This window comes from Rhipicephalus microplus, chromosome X (genome assembly GCF_043290135.1).
Source record: "Rhipicephalus microplus isolate Deutch F79 chromosome X, USDA_Rmic, whole genome shotgun sequence".
Taxonomy (NCBI): Eukaryota; Metazoa; Arthropoda; class Arachnida; order Ixodida; family Ixodidae; genus Rhipicephalus; species Rhipicephalus microplus.
This window is the reverse complement of record NC_134710.1, coordinates 443860923-443887186: the sequence shown is the minus strand read 5'-3', so window position 1 is coordinate 443887186 and position 26264 is coordinate 443860923. Positions and strand designations below refer to the sequence as shown.

At 45.8% G+C, this 26264-nt stretch overlaps 1 protein-coding gene across 4 annotated transcripts in view; it reads right to left on the bottom strand.

The window, feature by feature from the left end:
• Positions 1–26264, bottom strand: part of LOC119160880 (uncharacterized) — a 386912-nt gene that overhangs the window by 29436 nt on the left and 331212 nt on the right. For all 4 annotated transcript variants that reach the window (XM_037413152.2, XM_075880569.1, XM_037413150.2 and 1 more), the window contains one exon: positions 15102–15157. The gene's annotated coding sequence lies outside the window, so the exon portion shown is untranslated. The remainder of the gene's footprint in view (positions 1–15101; positions 15158–26264) is intronic.

Here is a 26264-nt window from a genome sequence, read left to right as displayed (position 1 = left end):
ATACGGACACGCAAATGGGTCTACCCGGAACGACCCACTCGACCAAGAGCCGCCAGCACAGATGCACTAGCCCGAAAGTTAGGCTTCCCGCGTTGCGCATGATTTTGCTCTCCCGGCGCACTCCAGCGTCGCGATAGAGCCGGTGCTCTTGGATCCTCAGGAAAAAAAATAAATGAGAGGAAACTGCGTATGATTTCCGAGCGCTGCAGTGGCCTTCGGAGTAGCGGGCAAGCTCGCGCGGAGGCGGCTGCGAGATTGTGCGCTTTTTCCGAATGTATGTGCGTTTCAGCGAGCGCACACTTGGTCGTGACCGCGACGTTCGAGACGCGCGGGTGAAACCGGTGAGTTATGTATACATTACATAAGCCCCGCTTGTCCGTCCGCCGTTTCTCGCCTCGACACGGGTCAGATTATTCGCGTCGATTCCGCGGATGCATCGATGTTCGCGGTCGGCTTCTGCACAAAGTTGAGACGTTATAACACGAGAACCACGAAGCCCGCGACGCTCGTCTTTCGTACAGCCGACGCCATTGAGTGATGCAACAATGCGTCCTACTTGCCCGTTCGCGGCGAAAATTTTGCTGGGTCTGCAGCGTAACCCGTGTGTTGCCTCCTCCCCACCCCCCTGGACATTGAGAAGGACTGCTTCGGCTGTGCTGCAGATTTCTCTTGTTGGATCTGAATCAGAAAATTTCGCCGCAAGACCACGACAAAAAAAAAAAACGACAAAAAAACGGTGTATCATGATATATAAAGGTTCACCGCGGTGTCATTGCATCATCGTCGGCAGGAAAGGACCGACTAAACAGCACGCCTCACATCACTGCCGAAAAGTCCAGTGTGTGCTAATGCCTTGGCGGGGCGTTATTCAGCGGAGTAACTTGTATTACTTGTTTCTGACAACATAGCAGAGTGTGAACAGTCACCGTGCCGTAATGGAACTCAAAGATATTCGGAGAGGTGTTGTTTCCGAAACATTTACTATGTGCGTAAATAATTAATCGCGTTTTTAGTCGGCAATAAGAGAGACAGTACTAAATTTGTTAGCACTCTTGACCCCATGCCACGGATGCAGCACGAATGGCCACTTGCTGTGCCCGCTGCATGTTACGAGATGTATAGCAGTCACTGTCCAAAATGCCACACTGTTCATTCGCGCGGTTGTTATTTCGCTACCAAACACTCACGCCGACCACTTCCTGTGTAGGAATAACCACTGTCGAAGCTTGAAGTGCTACATACATTAAAAAAAAAACAAAAAAAAGGTTACGTTGTCTGGTGGTCGTGTGCGAGATCTGGTATGGGCTGCGCGATCATTCCATCAGTGGCGCCAGTGCAAAAGCGTGCAGACATTTTAATATGTTGGCAGATCACGTTCGTTTAACGTGCAGGATGCCCACTTATATAAGTTTTTCAGTGAATATGCCCTGCAATTAACATGTGAAAACTTTATCGCCAATATTAGGTAGGTCAGCCGATATATTACACTTGAACCGTCACGCTTTTCGTGCTAGCATTAAAAGTGTTACCTTTCACCCTCGTCAACTCTCACTTACATTAGTGCACAATGTCACGGGGATACTTGATATTTTCGGACTTACAGCAATACTCTTGGTCCAGAAAAAAAGAACTATTTCAATAGAAAACTGCTCATTTCTCGAACAGCCCCGCCACGGCGGTCTATAATGGAAGGTACTCAGCTGCTGACCCACAGATCGCGGGATCAAATCCCGGCTTCGGCGGATGCAGTTTCAATGCAGGCTGAAATGCCGTAGGCTCGTGTGCTCAGATTTGAGTGCACGGTAATGATCCCCAGGTGATCTAAATTTCCGGAGCCCTCCCCTACGGCACCTTTCATATTGATATGGTGGTTTTGGAACGTTAAACCCCACATGTCAACCAATCAGTGATTTCTAAAACATGTAGCATATTTATTCCACAAATACTGAATCGTGAAGGTTCACAACACATAAAACCATTATTACTGAGAAAATAAAAAAACAACAACAACAAAAGCTGCATTAGGAAGAACACAGCTTTTCGAAGCATCAGCAAATGATCGATCAAATCAAATTTTCTATCCTTTCAGGTGTCACCCTCACCAACCATGCCACGTTCATTTCTGCCGTACGCATAATGATAAATAAAAAAACTTGATCATGTACTCGCAACCACACTAAATGAACTGAACCAATGAAATTCTGATGTTACTTCCATTACTACCGAAAGTTTACTAGATCTGTTAAGCGTATTAGAACTACTGATGTTTTAATTTACATTAGCCGGTTTCGCAAAAGCGATTTCAAATGAAAACCTGTATTACTTTTTTTTCATTACAGCATTGCCGATTACACAACAGCTTTTGGTAATAACATTGCATATATTCTAGCTATATTTGCTAAGATGTTTCGTCCGTTCATTTCCACTGTGTGGGTCACCAGAGCTAAGCCATGTTGCGCAGGCGCAGCTTTCCTTCCCTTGTCCCTTATTTTTGCAGTTACCATGATCTGTCTTGTCTAAAGCAAAATAAAATTCTGTTTGATTTATGATTGATTGATGATGGCTAATCTCCTCAAAGGAGACTTGAGTCTTTAAGGAAGACATGATTAGAGTGAGAACAATTTAGGACTTCCGCAGTTTCACAAAAGACTTGAGCTCCATGTGCGGCAGGCAATGTGACCGCTAACTGCCGCGATGCGGTCATCAACTGCTGTAATGAAGTGCTCCATGAAAGGGATTAAATGTGGCCATTTCCAGTTTTTGATTCTATGAATCTGACGTCGTCTCCAGCAGTAAAGCGACTCGATAGTTTACACGTCCTAAACTTCACAACTGACCTGCCTTTATATGTTCATTTATTTTTGTGAAGAACACACTTTGGGTCTTCTCGCCATCTCGGATTGCACAGTTCTGTCCACTGCAGTGTAGGGATTTAGCAGGTTCTGCTTTTTCGACTGGCCGAGCCACTGCGTCGTGCCCGCGATAACCTTGGGCATTTGGAACCGTTGCAAAACCGGTGAATTCAGTGCTTTTTGCGTTTAAGTGTAGTTAGACGCAAATATTTTTGTATTTTCGGACATGTCGGCGTGCTGAAGAATTCAGGCGTTCAAACCGAAAATGGGTGGTGAAAAATAGCAACGAAAGCATGTTCCAGGGAACACCGAAGGCACGTAAAAAGGCAGGGGCTACACTTGCCGCGGTCAAGTAATCGCACCAAGCACTGCATTTATCGTGTAAGAACACAACGCTGGCAAGCATGCGGCAAGCTAAGTGCTTGAAATTCATCGATGTTCTGTGAAGCCGCAGTTATAGCAAAGTTGTCTTGCTGTCGCCGAAAAGGAACCCCAGGTGGTCGGAATTTCCGGAGCCCTCCACTACGGCATCTCTCATAATCATGGTGGTTTTGGGAAGTTAAGCCCCACATATCAATCAATTGCCGTCGCCGAAGACGCTCAACACTTTTTCGGGGCACGTGACAATGCATAGCAAGCACAAAAAAACAAAAAAAAACTAACGCATGCTAGTGCGAAGAAAGCTAACGCAAGTTTTCTGTACGCCGCTCACGTGTACCAGCTCGTCCTATAACAGGCGCATACCTACGTGACTGACAATTCCCATGGTTCATCGCTGCATTGCGCGATACCAGAGATATTTATTAGATGTGACCTATTCTCTCATTAATTATTTTAGAAATCACCATCAGGTTTGCAGAACCACCAGCCCTCCATCGAGGAGCTAAAAACGAAAAAAAAAAATAAGAACGAACGTGACGTGAAAGAGAGCGGCCTATATGGCGCACCCCTCTCATCCATGCATATGAGCTCGAGGCCTTTACTCTTATCTGGAAACGACAGCAAGCCAAGTGCCCTCTGCACAGGCATGGGGGTGTAGTACAACTTGGCCCGACCACGTCCCCGCACATTCGCGCCCAAACGCAGCAGCGCCCAAGGTTAGGCCGCCGTAGTGTCGCTGCGCCGGCGCTGCAGCAGAGGAAGCACCACAGCGCTATATAAGGCAGGGTGGCATGCGTGGGCCAGGTCCTTGCGCACTGGGCGACCTTGGCGAGCGGCGCCGACGGGCCCGGCCAGCGCGACGCGACACGGCTTTTCGCGTGGGGACCACCCCGATATATCCTTCGCTATTTGTTTGCTCATTTTTTTTTTAATCCTTTCGATGTATTGCGCGCTACTCCCCCGCAGCTGCTTGCAACGTGGCCGAAGGCTTCGCCTCGCGAGAAAGGCGTTTCCGCAGTCGCAGCTGTCTTGATACAACTATTTCTTGGCCTAGTTCGTAATTGCTCCAGTAAATGTCTTGCCGCAGCTTGAGACGCGCACGAAAAAAAAAAAAAAAACTCGCGTACGGACGGACGGCACGAGTGACTTGTGTCTATTTTGTATTCGTTTTTTCTTGTGTGCGCGGCGAAATATGTCCTTACATATGTGTCATCACGCTGCCATGCAAGCACCTTAGGCGGCTAGCACGGGACGAATAACAGCATTAACTTTCCGACGGCGAAGTGTGACACGCACTCTCGGCAAGGATGAACAGACCACATCGATTTTCCCTCAAGCAGAGGTAACTGCGGTGTTTTACTGTCTGTCCCGATCGTAGAAATGACCGTAGCCAATAAATGGGCTCGTATGAGATTTCTTAGCTTCAATTTGGCTTTTAGGCTTTGCCAGTTTATCTTTTAAAACAAAATATCTACAAACAGATTGATGATGATTGACATGTGGGGTTTTAACACACCAAAACCATCATATAATTATGAGAGACGCTGTAGTGGAGGGCTCCGGAAATTTTGACCACCTAGGGTTCTTTAACGTGCACCCCAATCAGAACACACGGGTCTACAGCACATTTGCCTCCATTGACAATGCGGCCGCCGCAGGAGGGATTTGATTTCGCGAACGTCGGGTCAGCAGTCGAGTACCTTAGCCACTAGACCACCGCAGCGGGGCAATAGCTACAAACTGAATGATATCCAGATATTCAGCGTCATAGAACGCAAGAATAGTCATTATTGTCGTATGTGTTTAGTAAACAATTGTTGCTTTTAAATATTGGCCAATAAAAAGACACATCCTGCAGTAAATAAAGCCACGAGAGACCTTTGAGTAACAAGCGATAAAATAAAGAAAAAAAAATGGCGCTGAAGTCGTGCAAATATGAAAAGAGTCACTGCACGCGAGCATTTTCCACTGTCTCAGTAAAAAAATCTTTTTTGCCGCTGGATTATGCATTCACAGCTGCCAGTTGCCCAAATTAGTACTGTCTCAATAGGTTGTAATTAAAAGGCACAAGCAACTTCTTTACGTCACCAAGACGTGGTCCACATATTTAGATACACAACTGTCCTTGTCACGGCCAAGTCGCCTTGAGAGCACGCTGGCCCCAGTCTAGCACAACTTAGTACTTACCATTACTTAACACTGTATTGTCACTTCAAGCCTTTCAATTCATGCGAACTTGTCATCTATCTTAGACATTAACAAAGTCCTTCAACACTTTTCTGGGCCCCAAACTCCGCCGTTACGCTATAAAGGAGCCTCATACGCTGCGCAAAGCTACATGTGCCACAGAGGACATCGTTCGCATGCCGAAACGCTTGCGTGGCTCTACACGAGCGTGTGGTTGTGGTGCTTTGACTGAATCAGCTGCGCTATTTTTCCAAACAGCTGAGGAGTACAGGTGTGGGATGACGATGCAAAACAGGTGTTGCGTGCCGGGAAGTGGTTCCGTTTACAGGAAAACAATCAACATACAAAAGACGTCGTTTGAATAACCGAGAAACTACGATCAACACGAGGAGTGGTAGTGAGGCCTAACGTTGTTAGACAGTGGTGATTAGAATTTTATTCACTACAATTGATGGGTTTTAACGTACAAAAACCACGACATGGTTATGAGAGACGCCGTAGTGGATCAGAGGTTCTCAAAGTTTCTGGTGCTAAGGATCCCCAACGGCTTTTGCAGAGTTCCGCAGAACTCTCTGCTTGTCCCCCGATAATACATAAACTTGCGAACCCCACCCCCGTCACTTCACGAGATACGTAAAGCGCGCGCCCACCTCTCACTGGTAGCGTAAGCAATTGTATTCAAGCAAAGAAAACGCCGCACATACAGAGCCCTGCCTTTTTTTTTTGCAAAACAAGGATGGAGACAGTCACAATGCGAAACGACCTTCGACCGGTACACCTGTGGTAAAGCTAAGCCTAAATTCTCGTGTAGCCTACGACCAGTACGAAGCGACGCCTCTTATGTGTACAAAGCGCTCGTTGCGAATTTTGATCACGAAACTGAAAAAGCGCAGCGGCAAATCGCCGTGCACGAAAACAGCCCCACGTGATCGCCTGTACTGATTGCCTATAAATGAACCACGAATAAAGCACCGAGGTGCCTGTTGATGTCGTCTGAATTTGCTTGAACGCTCACAAGCATAAATTGCGAGCGCTCCGCGCGACTTTGACCAATGGTCAGCATATAGTGCAACTTTCATACCACGCACTAGACGAAGAGTCCTTATTGCTGCTACAATGTGAGGCAGGTATCTCGCTACCAGCACACACTCCATGGGTGGATGCGGCATGCGCTGACTTCGTTAAAGGAGCCCTGAAACACTTTTCAAGTGACCATGGAATGAATTCTCTGGAAGAGCTTCTTGCCTCATGAATTAAACATCGCAAAAATTTTTAAAATCCGTTCAGTGCCAGTGGAGTTACAAAGATTCGTCACATGCTGCAGTTGCATTCTCTCTTCAATCGTCCCGACGAAAGCACTGGAAGCTAAGCAGGGAGGGATGGCAGGCGCAAACAAAAACGTCACGAGCACCTCATGACCTTGAGGACTTTTCCTTCTTTTTCTTCGAATGCGCGGCTTTTTCAGTGTGATCACTCATGTACGCGTGGACAATTCGTGGCCTCCCTCGGAAATCTCTGTAAAGACCGAGCGCACAATGTTCAAATCAGCCAATGGCTGATTTGAACATTGAACATACTACGAATGATTTTTGGGCTCAATCCGTGATTTGTCGAGAGATGAGAACGCAATTTTTAGCTGACTTCGATAATTTATCGTGAATTTCAGGCCACGTGCTGTGCTATAGTATTTGGCTCACTTGTTGTCGGGAGCCTCTACTACCGTTTGGTAGCGTTTTCTGACCATGCTTAAAAAGTGCTGCAGGTCCCCTTTAAACGTAAAATGCTATGCAAATCTGCTTGCCTAAATAGATTAGCTACCAATAGGAGTATAACCGGAGCGAGTTGCACTATAGTTCTGCCAGCTCGTGGAACCCTATAGCACTTCCTTCACGGAACCACTGGGTTCCACGAAACCCAGTTTGAGAACCCATGCTCCAGTTTAGAACAGGAATCTTCAGGCAAGTAGAAAAATATTGCGAATATTGCGACTAGAGGTCGCCATCCTTTTGAGCCGGAGAGCCCATTTCGCATAAAACCGGCACAGTGGGGGCCGTATAGGCCAGTTGAAATGAGGGAGGGGAAGGACTCTGTAGGCAAGCAGAGAAAATTTTGCGAATCGACAAGAATGTACAAAGACGGAGTGAAGTTATGTTTATTTTCTGCATGCATGTTACAAGGTTGCAATTAACAACCATACGTTGCAAGAAAAAAAACATCATTTGAGGTCAAAAGTGCCATGTCTGCCTTCAGATAAGAGGTGACGAGGGCGGGGGTGGGTTTCATAACGTGCCGGGGGCCGTATAAAACCTCCGCGCGCCGCATGCCAACCTTGCCGCTAACTTTCTGATGATAAAAATAAATCCCGAGTCTCCCACTACTGCCTCATAATCACGATAGTTATGGCTCACTTCCGCTTTGGCAGTCTGACGTCTGGGTCGAGAGTATTCTACCAATAACTGCAGTGCCAAATAGGCATGCTCGGGTCTATATATACTTTACCAAAATAAGATCACTTGTTCAGTATTTCAGAAGCGCTTTCGGGGAAGTAGGGTGTTTTAATTCCTGGGTCTGTATTTTCGAACGTTTTGTTTCACCAGCGTGAAATGAAACATCCCAATAATTATTATGTTTCATTTCACGCTGTTTTTAACTACCACACCATGCCACGCGGTTAAAGCTAGCGACAACTCTGGCTTGGCTGAGTGCTTTTAGAGCGCTATTCTTAGCGTCTGCGTGTTGAGTGGCGTCGGCGTTACCGACATAAAAATGAAGCGGAAAGAAACATTGAGTACAAAAGGGAATTTCAACCCCGGGCATTATGCGTGGGAGTCGCGTGTTTTTCAACACAGCTATACTGGTGCTTCAAAACTCATTCGAAAAAGAAATACCGAATACAGGAGTCAAGTCCAGAGAAGAATCACGTTAACCTATGTAATATTGCTTGGCAGAATAATAAATGGAAAACCAGGTGTCAGACAATGGTAATTATGCAATCAGTGTGCAATTTCAAGCTCCTTATCGAATACAAAGTGATCAGTCGCAATTCTTTATCTTCATCACGCAGCATCACTAAAATGCAAATAATACCTTACAGAGGTACCTGCTTATCCACACATAGACGAATAATGGCGTAGCAAGTGTTTCCTACTTCGCAAAAATTACGATTTTGTGAAGCACGCCCTCTGTGTGGCAATATGTAACGAATGTTATATTGCCGCGACATGTGGAAAACGAGAACTTTTTAGGTAGGAAAACTTGGGCAATCTTGGTAAAAAGAAGTGAATGGAACTCGCAGGTTTCAGCTGCCAAACCTGTGATATCGTTCTCAGAAAGTGGGGATTACGGGTTAATCATCTGAATGCAAACAAAACTAAAACCAATAATTGCGAATAAAGAAGAAAAGTAAGAAGAACTGAAGAGATAACGAAGAGAGCACCTGAAGCTAGAGAGCCTTTTTGTATAGTGCTTCGTACTGACGGTGGTCAAGCTATGCAGGCTAGGTCTTCCATTACTTTCCCTGAGACAGAAATATTTTAAATTGATGTCCACAAAATGTCACCTCCTCAATGGCGAGCGCTAGCTGCGAGTGCGTGGTACACGAGCCTTACACTCACTCACAGCGGCGGATGCGCCACCATTAAATGTCGTGTGGGCCGGACAGTTTGTCCTCTTTGAATGGGCTCGCCGCTGCCACTCGAAGAAGTCGACATTATGGACGTGTAGTGGCTGCTGGCTCTTCGCTAAGTAGGCATAATGCCTTCCGTCGAGACGGTAGCACTGCCAAGAGCGTGATGGCGATATCAAGACGCGGATGCCATTTCGCCAAAGGTAAGTCACATGGCACGCGTTTCCTGACGACGCGATGTCTGCAAGCCCACGCGTCAATGCCTTAAAGGAGCCCCGCAACACACAAGAGTTTTAGTGAGTCACGGAAATACGATACGCAAATACGCTATCTGCATGGCGATGTATACCGCTCCTCCTTTCCGGGTTGTCGACCTTTTGCCGGTCAAGGCACCCCAATACCATAAAAATATTTTTTTTTCAAAATTACTGTAGAGTTGTCAAGCTGATTGATTGATTGATTTGTGGGGTTTAACGTCCCAAAACCACGCTATGATTATGAGAGACGCCGTAGTGAAGGGCTCCGGAAATTTCGACCACCTGGGGTTCTTTAATGTGCACCCAAATCTGAGCACACGGGCCTACGACATTTCCGCCTCCATCGGAAATGCAGCCGCCGCAGCCGGGATTTGAACCCTAGAGTTGTCAAGCATCATTGTTGCCTGTCAGCCTACGCATTGTTAACAAGACACCTGTAGTTAGGGGTAGGGGGTTGGGGGAGGGAACTGTCAGTGGAACTTAATGGATTCTCAAAATTTTTGCGGCGGTTGAATTGTGAGGCGATAAACTTCTTTTGATGAAGCCATTGGGTGGTTACTTAAAAAAGTGTTGCAAGTAATATTTAACGTGGTACTCCAGCTAAGCTTGGTGAAATCGCACTTCCGCACCATTCATGCCCTCACTACGGGCTCACTGTTTAAGGGGGTACTGGCACAAATTTTTGCGGCCGAGATAGAACCGCGGGATCGATTCCTGTGAACATGCGTATATCATCTGCAAGATATGAAGTGCGAGAATAGTGTTAATTTAGTTTTCAAATTTGCGTGAGCGATTGACTTCAACGCGCTAATGACACCCTCAAAAAGGACCCTTGGGGGTTGACTCTTCACTTCCTTCACGTGACCACGCTGCAGCAAGCTATGACAACGTGATAACCACCATTTTTCATTGGTCACGTTTGCTCCAGCAGACTATTACTCGGCAGCTGCTCGCAACTCCAAGGCCTTGGCGCACAAGTTCAAAGCTTTATATTTGATGGCATTGCTGTTCCATTCCTTGTTCAGAAAAATTTCTTGATGCGAACCGCGCGGAAGTGCGTCACCGTCCTGAATGCGGAGATGGTCGATCGTTGCACCCGGTGGCTTCTCGTTTTTGAAAATGCAAATGACACTGGTTAGTAATAACGAGCCTGTAATTAATTATCTGTAGCGCGCTGTAGAAAACGATGTGTAGTGTTATGACTGACAGGCTCCAGGAACACATTGCAGGAAAAAAAAACGACGCAAAATTTTGGTGTCCGTACTCCTTTAAGGCCAACATAATAGTAACTTTTTAGAGGAGAGAGAGTAAAGGCCCAGAGAAGCAGAGATTTAATGAAAAGTAGACCCGGGCAGCTACGCTGCAAAAGCGGGCTGTGGAGACAAACAAAGAAAAATCGCGGAGGGGTACGTAAAGGGAGAGACGAACATAAATCAACGGCGTACACTGAACAGCGGTCGCAAGAGGTGCTGTTAAAGATGTCGAGTAAAAGACCCGAGGTCTGGGAGTCGTGAGTAGTGCGGATAAAGTTGACACGTTTTTTTTTTTTTACAAGACCGGAAGAGACACGGAACGGGTGGTATACTGTCAGGTACATTCCTTCTAGGCTTCGCCAGGCTGTATTGACATTCGGTGGTACACCACATGAGCTTCTCGTTCTTGTTGCTTTGTGCTGTAATGTTCCCGAATTCTATGAACCATCTAACCGAATGTCAAGTTTTTGCAAAACGTTTTTTATAGACTCTATTTCCAGGATGGTTGAAGCTCGACTAGAGGCTGCAAATATCGCGCACTTCACTGTCTGAGCTCACTCTAACGAAGTCTGCGAGTAGGTATGACACTGAATGAGAGTACGTCAAGTTATATGCTACAGCTTAGACAGTCTATGCTGCGCTTTTTATCTCGCTCAGCGAATAAACTACCGCGCGATTCGACGCGTTGCGTTCCCTTCACAGGGGAGGTCATATGCCAGGCCCAAAGCCCTGGCGCCCGTGGCCCAAGAAGAAGGCCGGCAGAGCGCGAAATTATTTCGTTTCTGCAAGCTTGAAGAAGGTGCCGGTTTTTATAGCGTGACCTGTGAATTCCCTGGTAATAACGCACCGCTCTCGTGTTCTTTAAGAGGCGTCGTGAAGCCTAAACAGCGAGAGCGCGCCGTAGACCGCGCGAAACTTCAAATAAGGCTGATTTCGGAAAGAACATGTCGATACCACGTCCTGTTACTCTGGTGCCACGATCATCACTGTCGTCCATGCATGACCTCACCATGAAGAAACCCCCTCACGATTGAGGTGAGTAAACACATAGGTGGCGACGTTATCTGGGGAGGAGGAGGAGGAGGAATAAATGAGGAAGGACAGGGAGGTTAGCCAGTTCTCAGACCGGCTGGGGACTTCCTTTTGTGCACAATGTGCCTACTGGCAGGCGGATGCAGCGACTATCCAGAGAAAAGACTAGAAAGCTTTACGTCATTTTAAACGACACAGCAAAGGCTTACGGCACGCGGGCTCGACTGCAAATGTGAATGGTTATTGCGGAAAAGGCACGATGCATAAGTATAGAGTTCTGTACGCACAGGCGCGCCGCTGTGCCTTTGATAAGACGGCTAAGTGCAAGTGCAGCGTCCGTCGGCAAATCATGCAACAAGATAGATCGCATACACTGCTCGTGTGTTTTTTTCTAAAAGGTATAGTGTAGCAAATGATATTTGTAGCCAATGGAACGTCTAAGCTGGTGCGCCTCCGTGACACTACTAATACAATACTGACCTGGTTATCATTGTAAGATAGGCACTCAACTATATAAAATAAGTCATGTCCCAGTTTTCCCTGAGGGGAGCCCGCGGGCTGCTTCAACGTCGGGACGCGCAGGCCAAGCCTGGACTGCCGGGAGTTGTGCGAACCAGTCGTGGTTATTCAGCAGTAAATAAAGGGCAATCTATCGGCGCATAACCGCCAATATATTAATGTGGACACTTATCAGAGTAGCCTAGGAGTTATTCGCTTGCCCAGGTGCACTATATATATCATTATGTATCTAATCTCGACCATGGCCGCACAGCTTCCAGAGTTTGCACTAACATATTCCTGTCATTTTTATTGAAACTTCTTTAAAAGAGACACCAGTCAATGCAAGTGCCATAACAGGCAGTTCGCTTCATGGGCCAATGAGATGTTAAACTACGGTTCTACAATTAGTGATCTCTTCCTGGCAAGATCTTGCTTTCCATGGCTGAGAAAGAGGTACGGAGCATAGCAATTTCAGATCGGGAGTATTCTTAGAGGAAAATGTAGATAAACATGGCAGCTAGTACTTGCGCATTCATCTTGCGATCACAGCCAGAAACTCTACCGTGCAGATGCGGCTCCTACGATGGTGATACACTGCAGCACGTGAGCAGTCATTAAATGTGAGCTGGCTTATCACTTGACGATGACGTGCGACTTCTGCGCAGGAGGTCGCGTCGCGAAACAACCCGCATAGACGATAATCCGAAGGCGTGACATGAAAGCACTGCCTTGCATTGAGCTTCGCAAGGAAGAGAGCTTGCCTCGCAGCACGGCTTGCCAAATCATTCAAGACCAGTGCGCCTTGAACTTCCACCCTGCCTATCGGAGTCTAAGCGAGACTCCGTGGATACGAGTGCATGGGGCAGGTTCTGGACAGAAGCTGTGTATGCCAACGAGTCTTCGCTCCACGCTCGCGCGATCAGAATATTAACGGCGTCTCGAACGAGATATCTTCCTTTACCGCTCCCCAACTGGCAACATGCATGGGGCTGCTGCTTCCACTGGCACTAGGCCGAACCGTCAGAATACTCACCAATTTCTTTTTTTTGCGGTTCACCACAAAAAACGTCTACGCGAAGGAGATGGTTAGAGCAGCTAGAGTCCGCACTTCCGCTTTCAATTCAGGTCATCGTTACATGGGCGAAGTACTGTTCAAAAGTATTAAAAGGAAACAATATGTTGTGATAATGAAGTGTAACTATCTATCCCTGAATTTCCTTCTCCTTGGAGACCCGCTTTTATACTTTTATACTACAAACACGAGGTAAAACGGTGTTATTTGCACACGACATGCACGAATTGGCCGAAACTATACCATTCGCATAAATGTGGAGGCGATCTCGGCGCCTGATGGCCTTCCAATACATATAGGGGCATAAGATAAAAAGCCGATTACTATTACGAACAGTAAAACGCTGTTCGCCGTACTGTGCACTGTTTGCTGAAGGCTAGCGCTTTGGTTCTTCTTATTAGTAAACGAATTTATTCATTAGTCAAACATCATTTCTGCTTGCAAATGTTCGCAGGATATGGTGCATGCGGGACACGTTTTAATCAATAATTGAAGAATACGAACAGAAGAGTGAGACTTATTGGTTTATTTATTTTGAAGTAGTTAGGGCTATGGAGTTGAAAGGGCACACAAGGAATGAGATATTGTTGCACGACATTGCCCCATTTGCGACAACACAGCTTGCTACGGTAACTATTGTGTTGAGAGGCATTAAATGGGACGCAGTGTTTTAGGGGCGGAGCTCTTTAAGGTGGGGCTCATGCGTCTCCTGCATGTAGTAGCCGTTTTAGTCCTTGGAATGTCCGCTGGATAGCGGTACTTGTATATGATGAATATATGATGAAAAGATTCGAGATGGCGGTACTTCGAGTGTTCACTAGATGGATGGATGGACGTACAGACAGATGGACAGACATACAAACAGACGAGCATGCAGAGCGACGAACGGACGGACAGACAGATAGACGCATGGACGGACGGACAGATGGATCTTCACAGTTTGCCGATAAAACCCTTCGAAGCTTCACCGCACTCATCATCATTTACTGCGGGGATATGGTGTGAGTTTTCTATCTTTGGATAACTCTATTAGACTATTACGGACAGCACTATTACGGCCAACACGAAATCTTTTGCGGCAGTGATGGTCACGTGGGCGGGCGCATGGGGGCTGCGCTCAGCCACGCACTTTTTCCCTAAACACACGCAGCAAAAAAGCGACATAGTTTGTGCTTCCATGTCCGACTTTACCTGATGGTAAATCATTTAAAATTAAGTTATTGTATCTTACACTTCTTCCAGAGGCGAAGAAAAAGGAAAACATATAAGTCCAACTTCAACAAGAAAAAAAAAAGGCGAAAGTGCCGAAAGGAAAGTTGCACAAGCTAGAGGGTGCCAACTGAAAGACAGACTGCGACTAAACGATTCTCTTGCTAAGTTGTGCGTGTATTACATATTTTCAAACTGGTAATTAACACCTCAAATTATAATTAACTAGCTAGTGCTCCTAGGAATGAAGCAATGCCGAAATCATGAAGAAAATTCTCTTTATACTCGACCAATCACCTATATTGAGTATGTGTCATGCCCAGAGGAAAAGAGCAAGACTGTTAGCTAAATATTTGACCAATGCAAAACGCAAACAAACGATCAAATTTTATAATTTTGCACGCAGTTCCTTGCTACCTCTCGTATAATCGAGATAAAATAGAGCAGACCTGTGGGTTGCCGAAACGAATGAATAGAATGTACGTTAGCGCCTTGCTCTCGCTCTTGATCCCACTTAGGACTCGCAGAATCTCCGCCTTCCTTTCGCTTCCCAAGGTCTTAACTAAAACTGTCACCAATAGATCCTGTTTTATAGCTTGCGGTGCCACTAAACTATCTACATCACTATCTCCTATGGCTAATATCATAGACAGGTAATACTGCCGTTGTTGTTGATTGTTGATTTTCCCTGTTGTTCCAGTGTTTGCCGTTTTTTTTCCTCACGCTTCTTACCTTTCTTTCTTTATGTCGTCATCCTTGGCGAACTGTCGCTGTCCTGAACGGTGCACCTGCAAGGATAAGAAGAAGACAAATTAAATGACCAGGACGCGATACATACACGCACAGCATGGTTTCAAACTTCTCCTGTGCGTCCGCCTATTTCTCGTGCACCTTGATTTTGCTCACTTTAAGTAATACGACAATTCACGCACTTCTACATTGTGTAGCCCTTCTGCTCTACTCTGCCATAGCGTTGACATTGTGAAGATATCCTGATTGCAAAGTAATACTACAGTGTTACCATGCAGAACACACCATTTGCCCGAGCTAAGGTGGAAAATAAAACTGTGGATGATTTTTCTTTTACCTTTCTCATCATTCACCACACCGAGCGACTCTAGCTAGCGACAGCTCGGGCGAGGCATCTGAGCCACGACTAAGCGACATGCCTAAATAACCAACTGCCGTAAAAGCTGTCGAAAATGAGCTTCCCGATTTGCGCTCCTAAGCGGTCACAAAACTCTGTGACCATCATTTTGTCTCTCCTCCAGGCACACGCAAAACACTTAGTGTGGATTTCGTATCTATACATGAAAACGCTACTGTACTATCTGAATGTTTTTGCACGGAGAGGGACGATGGAAAGGCGCTCTGTCAGTAGCCTTGTGCTACACAGATACCCATGCGCGCTTGTTTCAACAGATAGACGTCGAAAAGGCAAACACACTTTACGCAAGCTACACCACGCCTATATCTTTCCACAAATTGACCACCTGCTGGCGTATTCTCAGAAGGTCGGCCCAGTTATGATCAGCGAGATTATAGAACTCTCCACTGTTGCAGCTGACCTCTTTGATGCAGTTTTCATAGATGGGAAACGAAACTCGATGGTTCTTCGGAACAACAAGCAAAGGTCTCTATACAGTTTCGCAAAGTGATGTATGTCTCGTTTCTTTGTATACTCGCTAAATATGGACCTTTGTGCGAGTTAAGTTGTACTTAGAACACCTTTCTTCATTCTTGGTGTAGATTTCCATGACTTTGGAAAGAATAAGTGACTCTCAGAGGTAGACGATGTAGACGCCTGTTACCTGAGGCCCGTTACCCCAAATCAACAATTACGTTCGCCGATTCATCAATTAGAGCTCAATCGAATGTGAATCTTCGTTACTGCACTCACCAAATCGCCTTCGACCGGAAGGTGGATGCGCATTGCAAAACATGTAACATGCGCGGCTTTCCCTCTTCCGAACAACTTGTGGCTTAAAAAAGTGGGAAATAGAAATCACCGCTAACCTCATAAAAGAAGGGCCAGAACCTTTTAAAGTTATTGTTACGGCCTTTCACGCCAGATTAGCGAATGCGGGCACCCGAATAATAAATACTGATTACATATATATTTCACCAGAAGGGTTACTTAGACCTTATAGATTACTTCTCTGACTGCATTCAGCGACTACTAGTAAGAGTGATATCCCCCACAAGACTGTTCAACTCTAAAAGTGTTCAATGACTCCATGGATCAACTCGAGCCTTTAACAAATCATTCCTGCCTCCAGCAATTGAACACTGAGACAGTCTTTAGGAACTTGTTGTTCAGGAGCGCGACCCAGTCAAATTCAAAGTGTTGTGGTCTTCTGGTTTTTGCTAACTCTCCCGCGTCCAACTCGCCAATAAGCTTCTTCTCAACAATGAAGTTGTTTGTTTCTTTTTTTAAGGCGTACTTGGTGTTCGCGTCCAATTACCTCCCAGGTGTATCAGTTTTTACACTATTCATATTTACCCTGTTTTTTGTGTTTATTTGCTGTATAGTTACTTTGATTTTTCACTTACTATTCAAACCCTGCGTTTCTGCCATTACATCTCCCCAATACTCTCCCCTCATATGTAATACTTTGTAGAAGTCTTTAAGGGCTTATAAATGAGCACGATGATGATGCGATAAATTGAATCGACGTTCAAGTTATTACGAACAAGCGTTCCTCGCTAAATATTGGACTCTTCCAACTGCAGCATCAATGCACATTGTGACCGAAATTGGAGGACTGTGGTCGACAGAGGAGGGGAGGTGGCGTGATGCTTCTTTTACCGGTTAGCCACAGCTGGACAACAATTGAAACTGCCCCGAACAGGCGATGAGCCTTTTTAATCATGATGCTTCAATGCAAGCGCCTTTTCCTTGGCGCAACAGTTGCGAAACGTCTTTTCATCTGGGAGGCATTGCTTCTGGCAATCACGGTTGACCAAAACTCTATTAAGCCGTTACAGGGCAGCACAGTAAAATGAAAAACGTCGATTATGCGTAAGTGGCCAATCCTATTTACAAAACTAATAAGTGATAATAACGCAGAATGATGTTCGCCCAATCTGACATTTCACCGGAAAGTATGTCCCTTGCACTGCCCTAATATTTTAAAGACGATAGTCTTTCTTGGGGACCTTCGACGCAAAAATTTTGGTCTGTCTGTATGGACATTTGCCTGCTTGTCTACCCTTAACGGTATACCCTAAACGGCACCAAAGTGACACAATGATACTCCAAACGTCCGAATCCATGCGCAGCGCCCACCAATATTACTCAAGGTTCAGCGTTCATACTTGTGCGATTGTATATTAAAAAGCAATTATTGCGCATATCTGAGGCACCATAAGAGCACGTCTATATTATTTATGTGTATTTTTTACTAGAAAAGGCATACATAAGTAATTTTAAGGATCGTAGCCTTTATAACGCTGCGCTGGCCATGCAATGCTTGCACGAAACGGCAAGTGTTTTCAACGCTTTGCTAAGACAACACGGTAGTGGCACCTACCCGTCGCATTGCGTTCTACACCTTATCACCTCAGAGACGGACGCGCACGGCGCGCCCCGTTTTCTAGGATAACTGCAAGATAGCGCTGATGCCTCACGTGTTACGTGACTTGATGCGCTCGTTCGCCTCCGCTGCACGTTCGATTGATTGATGATTGATTGATATGTGGGGTTTAACGTCCCAAAACCACCATATGATTACGAGAGACGCCGTAGTGGAGGGCTCCGGAAATTTCGACCACCTGGGGTTCTTTAATGTGCACTCAAATCTGAGCACACGGGCCTACAACATTTCCGCCTCCATCGTAAATGCAGCCGCCGCAGCCGGGATTCGAACCCGCAACCTGCGGGTCAGCAGCCGAGTACCTAAGCCACTAGACCACCGCGGCGGGGCTCCGCTGCACGCTCGAGGCACTCAGCGCATCCAAAATACCATTCACAGATTTTCTTGCGCAGAACATCAAATAAACGTTTTGTTTACTCGCTTCAGACGCAAGACTATCGTCTTTCGACGACATTTGCGGTGTAACATGCATATACGGGGCGAACTTCTTTTGCTCTGGCTGCGTCAAGAACGCAGCCATTATTGCAAGAAAATGTCCCTGGAACTATGGCACACTGTCATTTCACATTCATGCTATCAAACATCTTCACTCAAACTGCCATAATTTGTTGAAATTGACACACGTGGAGCTCAGTTGTGATGCTGCGGTACCTAAGCATTTTCACAATGCAGGCAACTACCGCATACTTTGGCTAAACTTCCACGTACGTACAGAAATGCTTGCCAAATGCTATAAGGATTATAACCGTCAGCACTATTGAAATCAACAGGAGAACTTGCCTAAAGCAACGACACGCTCAAAAACGGCCCAGTATAGTATACCAAGAGAAAAGGCTGCCTGTCAAGTCGAAAAGTAACATTATATGACTCGCTTCCTCTCTCACAGTACAGTTACGCAAAGCTCATTGCATTTCAATCCGAAGCGGTATTAAGAGGAGTGTTTTGGGCAGTTGTTATGAGGAATTTATGTGCACGAGGTGCATATACTCCAAAAGCTGAACCCGTCCAAGTAGGCCTATTCCGGTCTGCCGGCATACGCACACTGAAATGAACACCCCGCCGCGGTGGTCTAGTGGCTAAGGTACTCGGCTGCTGACCCGCAGGTCGCGGGTTCAATTCCCGGCTGCGGCGGCTGCATTTCCGATGGAGGCGGAAATGTTGTAGGCCCGTGTACTCAGATTTGGGTGCACGTTAAAGAACCCCAGGTGGTCAAAATTTCCGGAGCCCTCCACTACGGCGTCTCTCATAATCAAATGGTGGTTTTGGGACGTTAAACCCCACAAATCAATCAAATCAATACGCACACTGAAGCAATATTGGGGCTCTATTTGCGAAAGCTTTATTCTACGAGGGTTTTTAATGTTGGCTTTGTTCTCTCATATATCTGGCGTCAAGATTTGCTATCCTTATGAACATTGCTTGCGTAAGAAGTATTTTTTGGGGTATCCTGAAACTGGCAATCACTCTGAGTATGAGCGCGTATTTGAGTCACTTAACGAAGGAATAAGCAGGAAAAGACGAAGACATCGCCCGTCCACACGTGTTTCTTTCGTTTCGTCCCGTAACTGTGCTGTTTTCTATTTTTTAATTCTTTTAAGAACCTGTACCAACTAGCCCGCCTTTCACCGCTTGTTCAGTACCTGAATTCTACAATGAAAGTTCTTGACGTTCAACTATGTTTTATCCTACACTGTTGAATGTTATGTACAATGTATTCGATATATGTTTTTTGTTCAGTACTTTTTGGAGAAGCTTTGGCGTTCTTTACCGCAAAAATAATCCTGTGCTTGATGTCCATTGCAAATGAAGCCGAGTTAAAAAATCGTACTTATGCTGACGAAAAACAAACAAATACAAATAAAAAAAACGTGATTCATCTCTTTGTCATGAAAATCGGTATGTAAAACGTGTCTTTTCAACGGAACGTTTACTGCATGTTGATATAAGAGAGCTGGCCAAATTTCTATTGGTGTTTGGCAGCCTTAGCGCCGTTCAACATGCACGCACCCACGTTGACGCTTGGTGGCACATTTTCATCCCGACGAGTTACGTCTGTGATCAATTTTTAAATTAACCTTTGCCGTAGCTGTAGTAGGTAACAGTGGGGGCGGAATCCGAGAAACGATGTGACAGCCAGAAAAGCGTCGCTGGTTGGACGCAGAAATAGGGCTAAGCTCACCATCTCACAGAATGATATTTAATACCCCATCTGGGCCTTGCTAAAGAGAAACGCAGTGTGCATCTTGTCTAGTGCGGTCGCGATATTTTGTGGGGCGCTGGTACAGCCAGGCGAGGCCGGAATACGTCGGTCAGCATTTTTTATTATTATGTGTAGGTGCTATGAGCGAGGCAGAGGTATGGTGGCCGAGGCTTGAGCGAAGGTCGCCAACTTGCGGTGTGTCAAGGCGTTGACAAAAAGAACGCCAAGCTTACGCGAAAACGCACGTGGTGCGACGGACGCGACGCCTTGCCGGAGCCAATCGCAGAGGACATGTTCAAGATGCTTCACTTCAGCTCGCAAACGGCGACACCACCCCGCCGACCAAGTGCACCATGAGAGGAAAGTGTGGTATAAAAATGGCACGTTTGTAAAGCCTTCAGAGCATACGATCATGGCAAGCCCGTCATTTGTGGTCCTGGGTTCAACACCCGCAGATGAAACTTTTCAAGTTTGTTTTTTTTCCACATGACCAAGTGCATTACTTTCGACATCATTTTTCAGACGATATTAAGTCACAGAACTCTTGGTTGACTCCGACATAAAACACTTTGATGTTGAAATAGTAATGTCTTCTTTGAAGTACATTAATAGTAAAAAAAAATTTAAGAGAAGTTTCATACTATGCTCGTAAGTGTATTCGAATTTGCCGTCAAAAGATTTTGCACCTTTTACGAGGAGTTGAATTGCTCTACGTAACAACACTGCCCAAAAACAAATATTCTTGTCCTAATAAAACACATGTTTGACTTGCGAGAGAACCTCCAGTCTCGACTAAGTTATTTCAGCAACGTACTGTTGGTTCTCCTACAGTTAAAGCAACGGGTACCACTACTGCAGCGCCAGCAGAAAAAAGAAACTAATTAATAATTCAAGCAAGCGATCGCTCTATGAGATACCTCTTCGACTTGTGCGTTGCCGGGAATAAGAATGAAAAACCGGTCGAGAATGCTAATATCGGTGCAAGTCTCCCACCGATGCGTACGATAATTCGCCGCAAATGCGCCATTTCATACATCAAGTGTAACGAAGCTAGCGAGACTATTTGCAGTATACGAGTTTGCCCCAAGAAGTTGTAAACTAAGATGCTTTGTGCTATTAAAATAAACAAACCGCTTTGTTTGTACAGTTGCCAGTAAATTGTAGCTTTTGTATCTTGGCCTCTGATAATATTTCTACTAACGCGCATCTGGAGCCAATCGCGGAGGCCACATTTACGACGACGAAACGCAAGCACTAGACACCCGACCTCACACATTTTGCTGACTGAACTCTTCGCAGAGCTTCCACAGCATTTCACCTTATGTATGAGGCAGAGTACAAAATTTGTTTGGTCCATGGAGTCATAGAGTAGTTTAGACCCATTGAGTTATATATATATATATATATATATATATATATATATATATATATATATATATATATATATATATATATATAGGGCGTGCGCGCCTGTCTCAGAGGTGATAAGGAGTAGAACGCGCTTAGCAAAGCGCTGGAAACACTCGCCTTTTCATGCAAGCGTTGCATGGTCAGCGCAGCGTGATAAACGCTACGGTCCTTAAAATTCCTTATGTACATCTTTTGTAGTAAAAGACGCACATACAGATAATATACGTGTTGTTATGGTGCCTCAGATATGTGCAATAATTGCTTCTTATTTGAGAATCGCACAAGTATGAACGCTGAATCTTGAGCAATATTGGTGGGCACAGTGGATAGGGTCGGCCATTTGGGTTTTCGTGTGGTGCCTTTCAGAGTACCCGGTATCGCTAAGAGTGGACAAACAGACAAATGTACAGACAGAGAGACCAAAATTTTTGCGTCGAAGTTCCCCAAGAAAGACTATCGCCTTTAATGAGAATGGAGTGCAGCACTGTAGACAAGCATTCTCAAACCATGGAGGCTAGCTTACCACTATCCCTCAAGAGGAAAGCTAAAGCATGCTATCGATAAGGCCCACATCTCGGGCTTTCTGCAAATAAACCTATCTCTTTCTCTCTAAAGAGTCAGAAAGACAGCAGAGTGGGAGAAGAAAGAAGCGTTTGTTGAAGGCATCAAAGTTAAATCAAGTAGGAAAAAATGGCCATCGGTGGGGCAGGCAGCTCGTAGGCAGGACAACAGCTGGTGATTAAGAGAAGAGTAATTGCATTAATTTAAACAGAAGGCAAACACACGAGGGGGAGACAAAGCGTTACGTATAGGCATCAGAAGAGTGTCTTGTTGGGCGAGTTGTTAATATTCCATTATTAAAGTAGCGCAAAACACACAGACGGGAGAGCACAAACAGCACAAAATTAGGTAGGCAGATGAGATTAAGAAGCTTGCAGGGTATATCGTGGGAGCAGTAAGCACATGACTGGATTGTTTGGAGGAACACAGGAGAGAACTTTGCCCGGCAGTGGGCGTAGTCAGGTTCATGATGATGATGCCGATAATAATAATGACACGTTCACATCATAAGTGTCGCAGTCAAGTCGTGAATTGGGGAGCCGCAAAATTAACACGATGTGCCATATTAGCCATGTTAATGTAGCGTACAGAGAATGGTCAGAAATCGGGTAAGCCCAATCTTGACACAAATCGTCCGCAACGTGACATCCTCTTGGCAGGTTAGCTCAGCAAGGAAGTCTGATCCACACGGAGGCGTAAGAGTTCTGTGGTATGCAACATGCTTTATCGTGCCTGGTTGTCCTTCCACGAAACTAGTGTTCGGTGAAATATTCAAAAATGAGCGGAGGGGCATATTCTTTTGTTAAAAAGCCTCGAGTGTCTCTTTGAGCGGTGTTACAAAAAGGCTTAAATATCTAGATTTCGAAAATGCTACCGTTTATTATTGTTACAAAAAGTTTATTTTACATATTGACAATTGGGTTAAGGTGCTGAGGATCCTTCTTGCTTCGTCATTCGAGCATCTCGCTTATCTGCCGGGCCACCGAGTCCCTCCACGCCAGCCACCCTCTCTCCTTCTTGTTAGCGGTGCCGTCCGGCTCAAGAAGGGATAGTACGAGCCCAGCCATCATCCGATTCACATAATTATTACGCAGTTGTCCACATCACCCATAGTTTTCCGGGGGCAGGCAGATGTCGGCCGGAGCCCCACGACGATTCAGGCGAAAGGGAAGATCTACAACATGCAGCTCCTTGTGAGAAACACGGCAGGCGAGTGAAGCTGCACAAGAACCCACGTAAGCTGCGTCAGTAATGGCTTAATGCGGAGACTAGACCATGGCCAGCATCGCAACATACCAGGTCTTGGTCTAGCGTACCTTTCTGGGATGCAATGCGCATGCGCGACTATCGTGCGATGTCCACGTCCTATGTAGGTTGCTTAACCGTTGCGTCTGGAGGAAAGAGCACGGGGATCACCGGGATGGGGCGGAGTGCCATTATCGACGAGTGGGAATGAGCTAGAGGCCGTAATTATGGCCCACCATCCAGGAAGAAAGTTCAAGGTCAGCCCGGGAAAGGAAGGCGCGCCCCTTGCATCCACACCTGCTCGCCGCATTGCTTGCGCATCTGTTGGCGCACTCTCTTCTTTTCTTTCATCGTGGGTGTGCGCAAGTTCGCGACTTTCGTTACGGTTCCTTAACTTCGGGTTGTTTCAATTTAATGCGCTGTTCCTTAACTGATTAAAAAAAATTTTTAACCGAAAAGAACCGCATAAGGTGTCCGACAGCTACAAATAATAGTTGCAAAAAAAAAAACAACAAATCAGCTCACTTCCATGGCCCCTCCGTCCCTGATCTTACGTGATATGCGGGGAAGGGTAAGCCGGAACATATTTTGGTAACATGCTGGCGTTTTTGCTCCATTGCATGGTGCTGCCTAACTGCCCCCACAAGAAGAACGAAAAAAAAAAACAAATGCTTTGCAATACGCCCAACGTCATTTTCGTCCACTGCAGTTGCACCCACTTTGACTTCTGGGATACGTGCGCAGACGCTACTGTTCTCAGATTCTGGGTAGCTCAGCCTTTACAGCCCCACAAAGGCTTGCAAACGCAAATGTCGCGCGACAGCTCTGTGACTGCTCCGTACATTTCCACAAATTTGGCTTACCTCAACGAAATTTTCCACGATAGTATTTATGAAAGACCTGTCGAGTCCTCTCGTAATGGTTAATGTAAAGCAGGGGATGATGGATTATATCTTGGACAGCACAATGGCGTTGGAGCGGGAAGAACGAACAGACAAAACATATTCAGTTCAGAGCTTTGAACTGGTGTTGCCATAAAAGAGATATGGTGGCGATTAAAAGTGGCGTGCTAGTGGACTCACGTAGCAGCCCCCACATCCTGGTTGGAGTCCTTAGACCGGGAACAGGTTGAAGCCGCCGGTTTGGCCCTCTTGGCCACAGCCTTTGGGCCTATAGGTCTCAGTAACCTAACAGGGCTACGCAGCAAGCTAGCAGGGCTACCTCTCTGGTAGGGCATAGGTGGGGTGCGAGAGTTGAACATTTAGGACAGGCCCACACCATGTGATATGTGTCAGTCCCCTCATCACAGTGTTGGTGACGGTCATCACAGTGTTGGTCAGAGTCAGTGACCTTGAGATCAAAGTGTTTCATATTCACCAAGCACAGCACTGCGTGTCCATGTATAGGTAGAATTCGGTCACCTTCCCTATAGTCATTTCCCTGGAGCTGGTTACCGGCGATGGCTGTTCCTGTCATAGGACATCCAACCTCGATTGGAAGTGGCGACAAGCAAGATGCGAGAGCCCCGTATGTAACTACCGACGAGATTAGAAAGGCTATACGTCATATACTACGCGGAAAAGCCGCTGCACGTAGCGGAATGAGTGCCGGTCTAATTAAAGACGGAGAACTTATTTGAAAGAAGCTTGCCAGACAATCAGTGCCTCAAAAAGACAACAGTTCCAGCTGGAAAAACACTAATAGTATACTAATATCTAAGAGGGGAGACATAAAAGATTTAAGGCGCTATAGGCCCATCGTTTTACTTTCGGTGATGTACAATATATTTGCGAAGGCAATTTCAAACGGAATAAGAGAAACACTTGATTTACACCATCCAAAAGAACAAGCCGGGTTCAGGAATGATGAATCACATTCTTGTGACAAATCAGGTAGCGGAGAAAACTGCTTAACATAAGAACGTCCTTTTACTTGACCTTCATAGACCTCGAGAAGACATTCGACCCAGTAAAGATATATACAGCCTCAAATGCACCTCCTCGACAAGCACTACTTAAATCTCATGTCAATACCTGAGCCAACCTACAAAAACTCCACAGCTAACTAGCTTCTCCAAAATAAAAGCGATAAAATTGCGATCAAAATGAGAATGAGACAAGATGATACTATATCCCCAATGTTGACCACATCATGCTTGGAGAAAGTGTTTAAACAGCTAGACTGGGAAGAATCATGAATCATGTGTGGCGGAGATTGACTCAACAACCTACGATTTGCAGATGATATAATGCCCTTCACTAAAGATAGCGAAGAACTGGAAAAAGGGTTTCATGAATTAAACCAAGAAATCGATAAAGTACACCTAAAATTAATATAATGCAGACAATGATAAGGATGAAAAGTCTGGCAAAAGAGAAAGAGTTCAAGATCTTGAAACACAGATTGGAGTGTGTACATGAATATGTTTGCCGATGCAACTGGTGAGGGGAAAACGTAATCACGAAAAACAAATTCAGGTATGAATAATGGGCTGGAGCACATTCAGCAGATTGATTGATATGTGGGGTTTAACGTCCCAAAACCACCATATGATTATGAGAGACGCCGTAGTGGAGGGCTCCGGAAATTTTGACCACCTGGGGTTTTTTAACGTGCGCCCAAATCTGAGCACACGGGCCTACAACGTTTCCCCCTTCATCGGAAACGCAGCCGCCGCAGCCGGGATTTGATCCCGCGACCTGCGGGTCAGCAGCCGAGTACCTTAGCCACTAGACCACCGCGGCGGGGCCACATTCAGCAGGCACTCACAAATATTGTGGGCCGATCTGCACTGTTACTACAGCATGAAATATAAAATCACTGCATACTGCCAGTTCTAACGTACGAGGCTGAAACATAGAACATAACCAAACTAGGGAAACA